Source organism: Coregonus clupeaformis, unplaced genomic scaffold, assembly GCF_020615455.1.
Source record: "Coregonus clupeaformis isolate EN_2021a unplaced genomic scaffold, ASM2061545v1 scaf1426, whole genome shotgun sequence".
Classification (NCBI taxonomy): domain Eukaryota; kingdom Metazoa; phylum Chordata; class Actinopteri; order Salmoniformes; family Salmonidae; genus Coregonus; species Coregonus clupeaformis.
In genome coordinates, this window is record NW_025534880.1 from 1 (window position 1) to 17724 (window position 17724).

The following is a 17724-nucleotide window of genomic DNA, read 5'->3' on the forward strand; positions in this document are numbered from 1 at the left end:
GTGGATGTATTTCAAGGCCTACCTTCAAACTCAGTGCCTCTTTGCTTGACATCATGGGAAAATCAAAAGAAATCAGCCAAGACCTCAGAAAAACAGTCTGATACATCCTTGGCAGGGACGGCTTGTTCAATAGGGCGATATGGGCGACGCACTTCCAAACGGGAAAAGGAAGGGATTTTTTTTCTAATCAATTATATCACGGCAACAGCAGTTATCAGTGTTCACGTCTGATCTGCCAGCCACTAAATGTCAATGTAAATCAGGCTAAAGTCGTGCTTCAAATGGCCCCGCCCGTTTTTGGGGCGATTTCAGTCAAGTTGAAAATCGCCCAGAAGTCTCTCATAGCCTGTCATGTAAAATCTATTTTTTCACATTTCAAAGCTTTCAATACATTCTCTATGGGTGTCTGGGCTTGCACTTCGCGCTTTCGTCATACGTGACGTAACGTTGAACGTGAATTAAGACAATGGCGGCTAGAAGCGTCTCTGTTGCGACCTGCAGTGCGGCGTTATTTTATGTTTTTAATTTGTAGACTTAGTTTACAAACATTCTGCCAACCATGGATTTCCAGTGGTTGGTTTTGGACTGATCTTGTTGATCGTGTACATACCCGCTTCTGAACGGACTAAATAATGAAAACGCTTACTGGCAGCTGAATCCCAATACAGCTGGGAGACTTGGCTGGATGAGTCCCGGACAGAGAAGTGGAGCCGGCCACCTTCACTCCTGGTCAGAGCGGACCGCGATCCTGGTAAGAGAGCGACTCTGTACCCCCGACATTGAACTGCTTTCTGTGTCATTGCGACCTTACTATCAATTCAATTCAATTTAAGGGCTTTATTGGCATGGGAAACGTGTGTTAACATTGCCAAAGCAAGGGAAGTAGATAGTAAACAAAAGTGAAATAAACAATAAATATTAACAGTAAACATTACACTCAGAAGTTTCAAAAGAATAAAGACATTTCAAATGTCATATTATGTATATATACAGTGTTGTTACAATGTGCAAATAGTTAAAGTACAAATGGGAAAATAAATAAACATAAATATGGGTTGTATTTACAATGGTGTTTGTTCTTCACTGGTTGCCCTTTTCTTGTGGCAACAGGTCACAAATCTTGCAGCTGTGATGGCACACTGTGGTTTTTCACCCAGTAGATAAGGGAGTTTATCAAAATTGGGTTTGTTTTCGAATTCTTTGTGGATCGCTGTAATCTGAGGGAAATATGTGTCTCTAATATGGCCATACATTTGGCAGGAGGTTAGGAAGTGCAGCTCAGTTTCCACCTCATTTTGTGGGCAGTGTGCACATAGCCTGTCTTCTCTTGAGAGCCAGGTCTGCCTACGGCGGCCTTTCTCAATAGCAAGGCTATGGTCACTGAGTCTGTACATAGTCAAAGCTTTCATTAAGTTTGGGTCAGTCACAGTGGTCAGGTATTCTGCCACTGTGTACTCTCTGTTTAGGGCCAAATAGCATTCTAGTTTGCTCTGTTTTTTTGTTTGTTCTTTCCAATGTGTCAAGTAATTCTCTTTTTGTTTTCTCATGATTTGGTTGGGTCTAATTGTGTTGTTGTTGTTGTTGTTGTTGTTGTCCTGGGGCTGTGTGGGGTCTGTTTGTGTTTGTGAACAGAGGCCCAGGACAAGCTACTTAGGGGACTCTTCTCCAAGTTCATCTCTCTCTGTAGGTGATGGCTTTGATATGGAAGGTTTGGGAATCGCTTCCTTTTAAGTGGTTACTATCTGCCCCGTGAGTTCCCCCAATTGTTTGTTACCGTTGTGTACTGTTGATAATCACAAGTTTACTGGAGAACTGAGACCAAGTAGAGACTTTGGACAGGGTGGATATGGTATAATAAAGGCAGTTTATTCAGAGGTAAAGATATCTGGAATCGCGTGCACGGACTCGTGCACGTGTGTGTAGGTCACCTAAATCATCAGAAAAAATTGCCCCTCCTGAGAATTTTTTTCAGGAGCCGCCACTGATCCTTGGGGGAGCAATTTCCAAATGCCTGAAGGTACCACGTTCATCTGTACAAACAATAGTACGCAAGTATAAACACCATGGGACCACGCAGCCATCATACCGCTCAGGAAGGAGACGCATTCTGTCTCCTAGAGATTAACTTACTTTGGTGCGAAAAGTGCAAATCAATCCCAGAACAACAGCAAAAGGACCTTGTGAAGATGCTGGAGGAAACAGGTACAAAAGTATCTATATCCACAGTAAAATGAGTCCTATATCGACATAACCTGAAAGGCCGCTCAGCAAGGAAGAAGCCACTGCTCCAAAACCGCCATAAAAAAGCCAGAATAAGATTTGAAACTGCACATGGGGGACAAAGATCGTACTTTTGGAGAAATGTCCTCTGATCTAATGAAACAAAAATAGAACTGTTTGGCCACAATGACCATCGTTATGTTTGGAGGAAAAAGGTGGCTGCTTGCAAGCTGAAGAACACCATCCCAACCGTGAAGCACGGGGGTGGCAGCATCATGCTGTGGGGGTGCATTGCTGCAGGAGGGCTGGGGCACTTCACAAAATAGATGGCATCATGAGGAAGGAAAATGATGTGGATATATTGACGCAACATCTCAAGACATCAGTCAGGAAGTTAAAGCTTGGTCGCAAAATGGGTCTTCCAAATGGACAATGACCCCAAGCATACTTCCAAAGTTGTGGCAAAATGGCTTAAGGACAACATAGCCAAGGTATTGGAGTGGCCATCACACTGCCCTGACCTCAGTCCTATAGAAAAGTGTGGGCAGAACTGAAAAAAGCGTGTGCGAGCAAGGAGGCCTACAAACCTGACTCAGTTACACCAGCTCTGTCGGGTGAATTTTGGCCCATTCCTCCTAACTTATTGTGGGAAGATTATGGAACGCTACCCGAAACGTTTGACCCAACTTAAACAATTTAAATGCAATGCTACCAAATACTAATTGAGTGTATGTACATTTCTGACCCACTGGGAATGTGATGAAATAAATAAAAGCTGAAATAAATCACTCTCTACTATTATTCTGACATTTCACATTCTTAAAATAAAGTGGTGATCCTAACTGACCTAAAACAGGAATTTTTTACTAGGATTAAATGTCAGGAATTGTGAAAAACAGAGTTTAAATGTATTTGGCTAAGGTGTATGTAAACTTCCGACTTCAACTGTATGTATTCACACCCTTTGCTATGAAGCCCTAAATAAGATCTGGTGGAACCAATTACCTTCAGAAGTCACATAATTAGTTAAATAAAGTCCACCTGTGTGCAATCTAAGTGTCACATGATCTGTCACATGATCTCAGTATATATACACCTGTTCTGAAAAGCCCCAGGGTGCAACACCACTAAGCAAGGGGCACCACCAAGCAAGTGGCACCATGAAGACCAAGGAGCTCTCCAAACAGGTCAGGGACAATGTTGTGGAGAAGTACAGATCTGGGTTGGGTTATAAAAAAATATCAGAAACTTTTAACATCCCACGGAGCACCATTAAATCCATTATCAAAAAATGGAAAGAATATGGCACCACAACAAACCTGCCAAGAGCGGGCTGCCCACCAAAACTCACGGACCAGGCAAGGAGGGCATTAATCAGATAGGCAACAAAGAGACCAAAGATAACCCTGAAGGAGCTGCAAAGCTCCACAGCAGAGATTGGAGTATCTGTCCATAGGACCACTTTAAGCCGTACACTCCACAGAGCTGGGCTTTACGGAAGAGTGGCCAGAAAAAAAGCCATTGCTTAAAGAAAAAATAAGCTAACACGTTTGGTGTTCGCCAAAAGGCATGTGGGAGACTCCCAAACATATGGAAGAAGGTACTCTGGTCAGATTAAACTAAAATTGAGCTTCTTGGCCATCAAGGAAAACGCTATGTCTGGTGCAAACCTAACACCTCTCATCACCCCCGAGAAAACCATCCCCACAGTGAAGCATGGTGGTGGCAGGCATCATGCGGTGGGTATGTTTTTCATTGGCAGGGACTGGAAACTGGTCAGAATTGAAGTAATGATGGATGGTGCTAAATACAGGGAAATTCTTGAGGGAAACCTGTTTCAGTCTTCCAGAGATTTGAGACTGGGACAGAGGTTCACCTTCCAGCAGGACAATGACCCTAAGCATACTGCTAAAGCAACACTTCGAGTGGTTTAAGGGGAAACATTTAAATGTCTTGGAATGGCCTGGTCAAAGCCCAGACCTCAATCCAATTGAGAATCTGTGGTATGACTTAAAGATTTCTGTACACCAGCGGAACCCATCCAACTTGAAGGAGCTGCAGCAGTTTGCCTTGAAGAATGGGCAAAAAATCCCAGTGGCTAGATGTGCCAAGCTTATAGAGACATACCCAAGAGACGTGCAGCTGTAATTGCTGCAAAGGTGGCTGTACAAAGTATTGACTTTGGGGGGGTGAATAGTTATGCACGCTCAAGTTCAGTTTTTTTGTCTTATTTCTTGTTTGTTTCACAATTTCGCAATTTATTTTGCATCTTCAAAGTCGTAGGCATGTTGTGTAAATCAAATGATACAACCCCCCCCAAAAATCCATTTTAATTCCAGGTTGTAAGGCAACAAAATAGGAAAAATTCCAAGTGGGGTGAATACATTCACAAGCCACTGTACAAATGTGGTCTTAGAAGCAAACATGAAGGTCCTACACTTCTTCATTTTCATAACCTCCATGATAACACAGACAACAAACACGTTCTCATAACACAACACACATCCCAAAGCTTTAGTGTTATTTTTACCTCTCAGTTCCCTCGGGTCATTAGCACCCAGACAACCACAGCTGTCAACTTCAGCAGGTTCTCACTGTTTAAAAGGGGAAATCTGAAGTTGCTATATCCATTTTTGGACTAATAAATTTATGATATGTACCCATTGATTCTAGAAGAATATAACGTATACAGTACCTTCAGAAAGTATTCACACTTATTCCATATTTTGTTGTGTTACAAAGTGGGATTAAAATTGATTGAATTGTAGATTGACGAGAAACAAATATTTAATCAATTTTAGAATAAGTCTGTAACGTAAAAAAATGTTGAAAATGGAAGGGGTCTGAATACTTTCCGAATGCACTGTATGTGTTTTATTTTCCATTTTAAAAAATCTTACACTTTGACATTAAAGTATTTTTTGTAGATAATTTACAAAAAGTGACAATTCAATCCATTTTAATCCCACTTTGTAACCGAACAAAATATGTAATAAGTGTGAATACTTTCTGAAAGCACTGTATACGTTATTTTCTTCTAGAATCAATGGGTACATATCATTAATTTATAAGTCCAAAAATGGATGTAGCAACTGCAGATTGCCCCTTTAAACAGTGAGAACCTGCTGAGGTTGACAGCTGTGGTAGTCTGTGTGCTAATGACCCTGAGGGGAACTGAGAGTAAAAAAAGGAACACTAAAGCTTTGGGGTGTGTGTTGTGTTATGAGAACGTGTGTGTGTCTGTGTTATCATGGAGGTTATGAAAATGAAGAAGTGTAGGACCTTCATGTTTGCTTCTAAGACCACATTTGTACAGTGGCTTGTGAATGTATTCACCCCCCTTGGAATTGTTCCAATTTTGTTGCCTTACAACCTGGAATTAAAATGGATTTTTGGGAGTTTGTATTATTTGATTTACACAACATGCTTGTAAACGATCTACAAAAATACTTTAATGTCAAAGTGTACGATTTTTAAAAATGGAAAATAAAAACACATACAGCGCATTCGGGAAGTATTCAGACCCCTTCCATTTCCCAATTTTACGTTTCAGCCTTATTCTAAAATTGATTAAACATTTGTTTTCTCATCAATCTACAATTCAATCCATTTGAATCCCACTTTGTAACACAACAAAATATGGAATAAGTGTGAATACTTTCTGAAGGCACTGTGTACGTTATATTCTGAAGTTGACAGCTGTGGTTGTCTGTGTACTAATGACAAAGTGAAAACTGGTTTTTAGAAATCTTTGCAAATGTGTTAAAAATAAAAAACAGAAATACCTTATTATACATAAGTATTCAGACCCTTTGCTATGAGACTAGAAATTGAACTCAGCTGCATCCCGTTCCATTGATCATCCTTGAGATGTTTCTATAACTTGATTGGAGTCCACCTGTGGTAAATTCAATTGATTGGACATGATTTGGAAAGGCACACACCTGTCTATATAAGGTCCCACAGTTGTCGGTGCATGTCAGAGCAAAAACCAAGCCATGAGGTCAAAGGAATTGTCTGTAGCGCTCCAAGACAGGATTGTGTCGACGCACAGATCTGGGGAAGGGTCCCAAAACATTTCTGCAGCATTGAAGGTTCCCAAGAACACAGTGGCCGCCATCATTCTTAAATGGAATACGTTTGGAACCACCAAGACTCTTCCTAGAGCTGGCTGCCCGGCCAAACTGAGGCAATTGGAGGAGAAGGGCTTTGGTCAGGGGAGTTAACCAAGAACCCGATGGCCACTTGGACAGAGCTCCAGAGTTCTCTGTAGAGATGGGGAGAACCTTCCAGAAGGACAACCATCTCTACAGCACTCCACCAATCAGGCCTTTATGGTAGAGTGGCCAGACAGAAGCCACTCATCAGTAAAAGGCACATGACAGCCCGCTTGGAGTTTGCCAAAAGGCACCTAAAGGACTCTCAGACCATGAGAAACAAGATTCTCTGGTCTGATGAAACTAAGATTGAACTCTGTGACCTGAATGCCAAGCGTCACGTCTGGAGGAAACCTGGCACCATCCCTACGGTGAAGCATGGTGGTGGCAGCATCATGCTGTGGGGATGCTTTTCAGTGGCAGGGACTGGGAGACTAGTCAGGATCGAGGGAAAGATGAATGAAGCAAAGTACAGAGAGGTCCTTGATGAAAACCTGCTCCAGAGTGCTCAAGACTGGTACGAATGTTCACCTTCCAACAGGACAACACCCCTAAGCACACAGCCAAGACAACGCAGGAGTGGGTTTGGGACAAGTCCCAGAATGTTCTTGAGTGGCTCAGCTAGAGTCCGGACTTGAACCCGATCGAACATCTCTGGAGAGACCTGAAAATAGCTGTGCAGTGATGCTCCCATCCAACCTGACAGAGCTTGAGAGGATCTGCAAGAGAAGAATGGGAGAAAATCCCCAAATACAGCTGTGCTAAGCTTGTAGCTTCATACCCAAGAAGACTCGAAGCTGTAATCGCTGCCAAAGGTGCTTCAACATAGTACGGAGTAAAGGGTCTGAATACTTATGTAAATGTGAAATCAGTTTTTTATTTTTAATACATTTGCATACATTTATAAAAACCTGTTTTTGCTTTTTCATTATGGGTTATTGTGTGTAAATTGATGAGGGGAAAAAAAAACAATTTAATCAATTTTAGAATAAGGCTGTAACGTAAAAAAATGTGGAAAAAGTCAAGGGGTCTGAATACTTTCCGAATGCCCTGTATACTGTATACAGTTGTGTTATGTGGTATGGTCGTAAATGTGATAGTTATATATATAACATAATATGCCATTTAGCAGACGCTTATATCCAAAGCGACTTACAGTCATGCGTGCATACATTTTTTTTTTTGTGTATGGGTGGTCCCGGGGATCGAACCCACTACCTTGGCGTTACAAGCGCCGTGCTCTACCAGCATAGTTCAGTGTTCAATTTTTTAAAACATTTGCAAAAATTTATAAAAACCAGTTTTTGCTTTGGTCATTATGGGGTATTATGTGTAGGTAGATGAGGGGGGGAAACAACTATTTAATCCATTTTAGAATAATGCTGTAATAAAATGTAGACAAAGTCAAGGGGTCTGAATATTAAACATTTTGGTACACAAACAAATCAATGCAAATGTGTGGTGCGCATCACGTATGAGCATTTTGCATGCATTGAATGTTAGAAACTCACCTTTTTGACAATGTAGGAATCCATTCGGAGGAGTAGATTTTAAATTGGTATTTTTTTATATTTTCAGCATCAATCTCCGTTAACGTAATTACAAAGATCGGCCACCAGATGGTTTATTAGGATCTCTTCTTGAAGATGGTGGTTTCCTTTTATGTATTGATCATGTACAGACACTTTACCAGGTGTTTAATACCTGGGATAGGATAAAGTAATCCTTCTACCCCCCCCTCCTCCCTCTTAAAAATAAATAAATAAATAAAAATAAATAAAATATTGTAAAGTGGTTATCCCACTGGTTATAGGGTGAATGCACCAATTTGTAAGTCGCTCTGGATAAGAGAGTCTGCTAAATGACGTAAATGTAAATGTAATGTAAATGTTTAAACGCAATATTACATATACAGTATGTAACATTGGCCTTTAAAGGGTTAAAACGTTGATATCATGGATGGTCAGTCCTTGCATCCAGTTCCAACCCAAACATTATAATTATTATAATTATTATTATTATTTAAAATGTTTAGGTAGTCAGTCAGGGTGTCAGCTTACTGTTTTGGGGATAGTAGAATACACAACGTGCAATTTCGACATTTGGTAGTGCATCAGCAGTTATTCTCTTGTTATGTCAGTCACTGACAGTCACTCAATTAGCCCTTGTCAGCTAACATTTTACAGATTGCTATTTGCTAGGTAAGTTAGTCTAGCCGGTTATCTAAACCTTGTAGTAATCATGGCCAAATTACTGACCGGGCACATAAGGCACGAGCCCTGACCTCTATGGGGCCCACATTGATCTTGTTAGTCACTCAGATATCATATGAACATGGCAAAATATGTAGAATTGCAGGAAATTAGCTTTAAAACTGCAACGTTTTCTTCACCCCATGGCATAATGAGAACAATTGCATGAAATTAGTTTTAAAACTGCGACATGTTCTCTCTACCCCATGAAAAAAAAATTGAATTGCAGAAAATGTGCTTTAAAACTGCAACGTTTTCTCTACGCCCCATGGAAAAATGTGTAGAATTGCAGGACATAAACTTGAATGCTGCACATTATTCTCTCCGCCGCCAAGAGGGGGCCACTAAAATGTTATGCCCACGAGATGTGGGCAACCAAATCTTGCTTAGGTCCCCCAAAAAGCTTGCATCCATAGTGTCTATGAAGTTGAGAGTGGTTACATTTCTCAATCCCTATCCCTCAACCTTTTACCGAAACAGTGGCGGGGTGGGAACTTTCTTATTGTTTCAACTGCTGACAACTCATATTTTAAAAGAGTGGGTTATTTAAAACAGTTTTTCATTTGAGGCCTCATCACATCACATGTTCATTTTTATACCACAAAGGTACACCACAGTGCGAAAGTGTCTTTCTGGAAGGTTTACTTCTGTTTTATTTTCAGCACGTCGTTTGGTTAAGTGACCCTTTCACAGAAGTGAAATACAGACTTGTATTTAGTATCTTTAGGAATAAAAAAACAGGTTCTCTAATTGTTTAAACATCATATTGATTACACCAGACTCTCTTATCACACTTTGTCTAACTCTTTCTTTAATCACCAACACATGCCAGGTTTGAATGTTTCAGTTGACCAAGATTTATGGTTTACGTCCTTTTACTACCTCTAATAAAACGTTCTCCTTAAAACGTACATACTATGAGAGCAAGAGGGCATAAACAGCTGTAAAAAAGACAGTAATCCCTCCTCTCCAAAGATATGGGTAAAGTAAAACATGTCCTTTTTAGGAGGTGGAATTAACAAGGATGCTGGTCTTTGAAATGCGAAAGGAAGTTGTGGCTATTGGATGTGTCAGGTCAAGGTCAGCTTCTGAGAAAAGTAGGCTACATAAGAAGCTGTGCAGTGTCTCAAAGTTCACTGTGTTAGAGGTTTTTCCGTCCTTCTTATGTTCACCTTCTCAGAGTGCTGACTGAACACCGACCAGAGAAGAGGGAAGGCAGAGGAAAAGGTCAGTTCAAATCTTGTTCACTGTGTAGGCTATTCTAGTACAACTTATTTTTGAGGCTTTGATTTACGTGGAACCCTGTATTAGCGGCATATTCAACAGCGTTTAAGAAATATATTACCTTCAACAGTGTTATCTTGTGATAAAGCCATCAAAGTTTTGTGATTATTGGTGTCGTAAAAATGTTAGCCAACGGGTTAGCAATTAGCATGTTTGACATTTCAGTGGAAATACTATTATCAGCTTTTTGATAAGCGGTTTAGCAAAAACAATACGTCCCATATTATCGGCATACGGTCCCCAGTTATCGGCCACTTTACTATTTTGTTCAATTACAAGATATATCCGTTTAATTTTGTTGAAAAAAGAGACACCAACCTCATATCCGAAGTGTCACACCAGATACTGACTGGTTCTTTGATTCAGGCCCCTACTTTTTTTTAAAGGTATCTGTGACCAACAGATGCATATATAAATTAGGGCCTAATGAATTTATTTCAATTGACTGATTTCCTTATATGAACTGTAACTCAGAAAAATCTTTGAAATTGTTGCATGTTGCATTTATATTTTTGTTCAGTGTAAATGTCAGTTAGTAGTGTAAGGTTACATGCATACAACAATGCGATTATTGTGGATAGTCAGATTAATATATTTCGATTACAACGTTTACATGCTTTACAATAATAACTATTTTCCTAATAATCCTGTTTACATGGATACATCTGAAATCAGGCTAACTGATGGCACTCAGATAAATGCAGAAAATCGCCAATCAAAATAAACGTTCTCTACCACAGAAAACATGTTATTTATGTGAAGCATATTTGATTCTGAGTTCGGACATATACATTTTGTATGTGAAAACTACTTCAGTTGTTCCGAACTCACTGCACCTGCACTAAAGAGGGAGGCTCGCTCGGCTGGTGCTAGCCCATGCGCAGATTAAATACACTGCTGGAACGCCGATTAATGTGTTTACATTAGTGGTGCGCGGTTGAGCTGTTTACTCACCTGCACCCCTGTCCGCAATTGCTAATAAGATATCCGTACCCGCCTGGCTATATGTGATAAAGTGACAATCTGAGGCCCTCAACCGACCCTAACCCGCTAAAATACAAAACGCCTGTAGGCTATAGTCAGAGATGGCGAAACGATTTTTGACAGTGGTGCAGGTCTTTTTTTGCCTAATTTTGATATGTTTCTATTTATAATTGCCGACTTTTGGTAGGCTATTTGTTAGTCAGCTTGTCTATAATTACATGCATGCAGCTTCTCTTCTGTCATTATATGTTGCCCCAGAATAATGTCAAAAATCAATAGAATGAATGCTTCAATCTAGCTGACATAGGTAAAGTTCTCTATCATCGCTGCTTCTTTCGCAGAGCAAATGACGTTTAAGGACCTGGGAGAAAATGCAGTAACTCCCCCCCCCAAAAAATGTCCAAATGACATCAGTTTGACCGGTTGTAAGGAAACAGAAAGCTGTGAAAACCACCCTACATGGCTCTGATAAGATTTCGGCTTGGAGGCATATTATATGTGGTTGAAATACTATCAGCTTTTACGAAGCTGATAAAGGTAGCACCTCTACAGGCAGCCTGGTCTCACAGACTATATGTAATATAGACACTGAAATTGTTATGTTTGGAATGTTTACATAAGACAGATGGTTGCTTAAGGCAAAAACGAAAGTTGTCTTGCAACCCAAAGGTTGCGAGTTCGAATTTCATCACGGTCAACTTTAGCATTTTAGCAAATTAGCATATTTTCAACTATCCTCCTTACTACTTTTTAGCAACTTTGCAGCTACTTAGTATGTTAGCTAACCCTAACCCTCTTAGCTAACCTTTCCGCTAACCTTAACCCTTCAACCTAACTCCTAAACTTAACCCTAACCCTAACCCCTAGCCGAGCTAATGTTACCCAGCTAGCTACTGTTCGCCACCTAGCCACCTAGCTAGAATGCGTAACATACGATACATTTGAGCAAATTCGTAACATATTGTACATTTTTCAAATTCTTAACATATTGTAGCCTTCCTTTTTCAAATTCGTAACATATAATATTAATTGTAATTCGTAACATATCATATGCAATGGGTGATGGACATTCACAAATTAATACATACTAAATGGAGATTCTCGGATTTACAAACAGAATAATATGAAATGCTCTGAGACCAGGTTGACAGGCGGTATCTTACTGTGCATTCCCTTTCTCCCAACATGCGCATTTGCGTTCTCTCAAGATGCTGAAATAAAGAAATCATACTTCTCCACTCCTGTTCCCATTTATTTTGGTGTATAATTTTACTGCAAGAAATGCTAAATTCTGCAGCTCATATTAAGGCTATGTGAGAGGTTATAGACCTACAGTCAGTGTCCAGATTTCAGTTTCCATTTAACCCATCTGAACAGTAGGCTACAGTTCCCTTGACATGCCATAGGCCTACCTGAAGTCCCTGACTTTCGATTTGTATAGCGCCTCACAATAATTACACATATCATCCTCTTTAACCACTTTCCCAAACATTACTTGTTTGGGGGCCCTGCCTTCTCTCTTTATTTTCAACTCTCCATTTCGCAGCTCTTATTGAATTCAACTCCGACATTGTTATTTTTGCCTTGGTGGATACTTTTTCTGCCCGTTCCCAAAAGTATTTGGGGATTGGGTTGTAGGCTACTTGGCGCGCGTAGTTAGACCTTAAAGTTTAGGCTTAAGCACTAATGCCAGAGAGACAAAAATAATTAATAAGAAAAACCTAAATGCAACCTATAGATAGCCTAGATATAAATTGCACAACAATTATACATTTATGGATTTGTTAATTCCCTTTGATTCATTCCACTGTCATCCTATGCGGTTTATGTGCTAGGCCTATATAGCTTCTAGACTCGATTTTGAGATGTTATGAACAACTACAACAACATATTCCAATGTACTTTATAATATCTAATTAAGGAAATTACATTATTTTGTGCATTATTATCGCAAAAAAAAAAAAAGGTCCCTGTCTCACTATTCAAACACCATTCAGGGGAAGTGGGACAGTAATATAACTCTAATGTTCATAATATATATAAGCTGTTTACATGAATGGTTATTATATTTCAAGCACTATCAATAACTATTCATTTTAACACCAAAAGCTATATTGTTAAATTATAACTGACAGAATGGCTGCCTTATCATTCTAGCGCAAGGTATCATAGTATGGCGTTTTTAAAAATGATTTTCAACGGGTCTCCCGATCTAAGAAACCTGACCACATACACTAAAGTGATGTCACACTAACCAAAACCATTTGTTCATGCACAGAACACATGCAGCAACAACCCAATAACATTTGTCATGTTTGTTAAAATGCTAACAATTATTAACAATATTAAATGTCATGCTATTAGATATACTGTATATCAATATTATACATCATACTTCTCTAAAAACAGAATTGACAAGAAAACATTTATTGCTACTTTATGCTTGACCTGCATGTTTATGCCCCAGAAATTATGCTTCTGGAGACTGCGGTGAGCTACACAACTTTAGATAGTTAATGTTTCCTATAAGATAATTGTTGTACTTTGCAAGTTCAAAATTATCCCATCGATAAACACTGTAAATTAAGAACTTTAATAAATACACTTTTATTAATAAGAAATTAAGAATGAATAAACAAATAATAAGTAGGAATAGTAATACGTTTACAGAATATGTACATATTTGTAAGGATGACATATTATAAGCATTTAGTGTATGTTAAAGTGTAGTTTAAAGTGTTACCTCATATTCTACGCTAGTATGATAACTTGAGAAAAGGTCCAGTAGATAAATTAACACATTACATTTAAAATTATACGGCGTAAGACTGGTGTAAGGCTGTTTTTTCCCAACAGATTCTGAATAATGGGGGCCTCGGTGTCTGTACGGAACCAAACACCTTACACTTGGCACTACGAACTTGTCGGCGACGTAAGTATCTGAGTCAATGTAAAATCATGATAGTTATAAACGTAGTGTAATGTTGTGACACTTCTGCTGCTAACAGGGACACTTACAGAGAACAAAATCAACAGAATTTAAATATGCCAAGGTAATTGATAATGGTAATAATGTAATTTTGCTGAGTGTAAGGTGCTCTGTGAAATACCTGATCATGATATTTATAAACCTAGATTATTGGCTCTTCCCAATGCTGGCATGCCACTAAGGAAGGCAAACATTATGAAGAGCTGAACTAATAATGGCAGTGTTGATAGAGTTGAATTCTGTTGATGTTGGTAAATGAATAAAGTCGGCCCATTGTGTAAGATAATTACATTTTACTGAGTGTAGCCTACCTTTAAGTACTGTGGACTACCTGAAAGGGGCTGTTGGTAGTAAAAGTGCTTAACGATATTGTCCCTGTGACAAAATTAAAACAAGTGTAATATTGAGCAATAAATTGGATCGCTGAAGATTCATCTTAACACATTTCGAGATTGAAAATTAGATCTGGTATTATTTTTCTGTTTTCCAGGGAGGTGGCAGGGGCACGTTGCATGGCTGGGGTAGTGAAAAATTGACCTCAAATCTAGGTGTATCCATTGCTACCTAAAGTTAAGATATGACAATCACAGTTATAACTCCTTCTCATATGAATTCAACAGTCACAAGCAGGGCGGGAGTCAAACATTCACTATTATAGAAACCAGTGGCCGTTCACTTATTCAACTACTGTGCGACGCTGAGTCTAATAGTCCAACATGTCCAAACTATGGTAAGTCCATCAAATTCATACAAATCTGCTGAGCTACATTATCTTGTTCAAAATGTTCAGTTTGGAAATAAACCATATATCCTCAATACATCATTTATCAGCAACTAGTATTTGCAACTGAGCCAATTAATGTAAAGGTTATTCCTTACAGTATATAAATAATATAGTATTGGTTCATATGTTCATGAAATAGCAGTATTGGCTCAGGGCTGCTATTTTTCTTATTGACTAGTATTTTGTTGGAACAACATTGGCTGTTGGCTACTACGTCTGAAATGGCACCTTATTTGTAAACATGGGCTCTGGCCAAAAGTTGTGCACTACATAGGGAATATGGTGTCATTTGTATTCATCAATCAGGGAAGCAAGAGGAAGACCGTATCCGTCAGCAGCAGGAGGAGATGGAGCGGCGAAGACAGGAGGAGCAACGAAGACGACAGCAGGAGGAGAGGAGGCGCCAGGAGCAACTGGAGAGGGAGAGGAGAATCCAGCAAGAAATCGAAAGGGAGTGCGAGCTTTCGTGTAAGAAGGTGTCAAAGGGACGAGAACAGCTGAGACAGAAGCTGAGTCTTAAAGGACAACAGCGCCATCACCAGCGTACACAAGAACTACACCAGATGATAGAAGATGATGCTGCTGCAATCGAAAGGGGATGAGGTATGAGATATTTCAAAGGGTTGTAGAATTGGTTTTATTTTGCATTTGTGTTTAGCATTAATGTTGCGTTAACTTAATGATAAACATATTATTATACACTGCTCAAAAAAATAAAGGGAACACTTAAACAACACAATGTAACTCCAAGTCAATCACACTTCTGTGAAATCAAACTGTCCACTTAGGAAGCAACACTGATTCACAATACATTTCACATGCTGTTGTGCAAATGGAATAGACAACAGGTGGAAATTATAGGCAATTAGCAAGACACCCCCAATAAAGGACTGGTTTTGCAGGTGGTGACCACAGACCACTTCTCAGTTCCTATGCTTCCTGGCTGATGTTTTGGTCACTTTTGAATGCTGGCGGTGCTTTCACTCTAGTGGTAGCATGAGACGGAGTCTACAACCCACACAAGTGGCTCAGGTAGTGCAGCTCATCCAGGATGGCACATCAATGCGAGCTGTGGCAAGAAGGTTTGCTGTGTCTGTCAGCGTAGTGTCCAGAGCATGGAGGCGCTACCAGGAGACAGGCCAGTACATCAGGAGACGTGGAGGAGGGCCGTAGGGAGGGCAACAACCCAGCAGCAGGACTGCTACCTCCGCCTTTGTGCAAGGAGGAGCACTGCCAGAGCCTTGCAAAATGACCTCCAGCAGGCCACAAATGTGCATGTCTGCTCAAACGGTCAAAAACAGACTCCATGAGGGTGGTATGAGGGCCCGACGTCCACAGGTGGGGGTTATGCTTACAGCCCAACACCATGCAGGATGTTTGGCATTTGCCAGAGAACACCAAGATTGGCAATTTCGCCACTGGCACCCTGTGCTCTTCACAGATGAAAGCAGGTTCACACTGAGCACATGTGACAGACGTGACAGAGTCTGGAGACGCCGTGGAGAACGTTCTGCTGCCTGCAACATCCTCCAGCATGACCGGTTTGGCGGTGGGTCAGTCATGGTGTGTGGTGGCATTTCTTTGGGGGGCCGCACAGCCCTCCATGTGCTCGCCAGAGGTAGCCTGACTGCCATTAGGTACCGAGATGAGATCCTCAGACCCCTTGTGAGACCATATGCTGGTGCGGTTGGCCCTGGGTTCCTCCTAATGCAAGACAATGCTAGACCTCATGTGGCTGGAGTGTGTCAGCAGTTCCTGCAAGAAGAAGGCATTGATGCTATGGACTGGCCCGCCCGTTCCCCAGACCTGAATCCAATTGAGCACATCTGGGACATCATGTCTCGCTCCATCCACCAACGCCACGTTGCACCACAGATTGTCCAGGAGTTGGCGGATGCTTTAGTCCAGGTCTGGGAGGAGATCCCTCAGGAGACCATCCGCCACCTCATCAGGAGCATGCCCAGGCGTTGTAGGGAGGTCATACAGGCACGTGGAGGCCACACACACTACTGAGACTCATTTTGACTTGTTTTAAGGACATTACATCAAAGTTGGATCAGCCTGTAGTGTGGTTTTCAACTTTAATTTGAGGGTGACTCCAAATCCAGACCTCCATGGGTTGATACATTTGATTTCCATTGATACTTTTTGTGTGATTTTGTTGTCAGCACATTCAACTATGTAAAGAAAAAAGTATTTAATAAGATGATTTCATTCATTCATTCAGATCGAGGATGTGTTATTTTAGTGTTCCCTTAATTTTTTTGAGCAGTGTATTTTTCTGAAAATATAGTTTCTTCATATTTACATACAGTTGCCAATTTACATGGCACCACCACTAATAGAAAACGTGTTTCTAGTATGACACATACATTTTTTATTGCATCTGTACTAAAACATTCATTTTCTTTACACTTTTTTGTGTTGGAACCATTTTATTCTAGCCAGGGGCCTTGAAAAATAAGTTTGAAGAGCTTCTGAAGAAATACAAGATCACTGAAGACAAAAGCATGCAAGAGGACAAACTTGAAAACCGAATGAAAAATCTTCAGAATGAGCTAAGCCTTCAATACTTTGGAGAGCCTCAACTGTCCATCTGGTGTCAGTTGACCATAGATCGTGCTATCAGCCAAGGAGAGCAATCACTCACAGAGAGGTTTAGCATCCTCACGGCTGTGGCAGAGCTAACGTTGACCAACGACTCGGACACAGACAGTAGAGAGGTCCAACTACCTGACTGGGACCAGAAGTATGACTTTCTCATCCGTCTTCTTGAACAGCTGTACAGCACCAATCCCACAGTGGTTCAGCAACTTGTTCTGAGCATTCTTGACATGTTCACAGAGGTGTCAGAGAAAAACAAGGGGCTCCTTAGTCAAATTCTCTTCAACATGATCTGGACACCTTCAGAAATTCTGCTCTTTTTGCGAGGTGTTTCAGGCATAAACCAAGAGTTAGCAACCTCAATCCTTCATACAGTGCGGACGAACAAGCTGGATCTTCTCTCTACTCTCTCTGCCCTGAAAGAAAAAGAGCCTGTCAACTCTCTACAAT

At 40.4% G+C, this 17724-nt stretch overlaps 1 long non-coding RNA gene across 1 annotated transcript; it reads left to right on the plus strand.

Moving 5' to 3' along the window:
* The first annotated feature begins 9775 nt into the window (after positions 1-9775).
* On the plus strand, positions 9776-15261 carry LOC123487002. The gene is made up of 4 exons (XR_006659579.1): positions 9776-9856; positions 13754-13829; positions 14377-14616; positions 14977-15261. It is a non-coding gene; the product is annotated as an uncharacterized LOC123487002 (long non-coding RNA).
* Positions 15262-17724: the final 2463 nt, after the last annotated feature.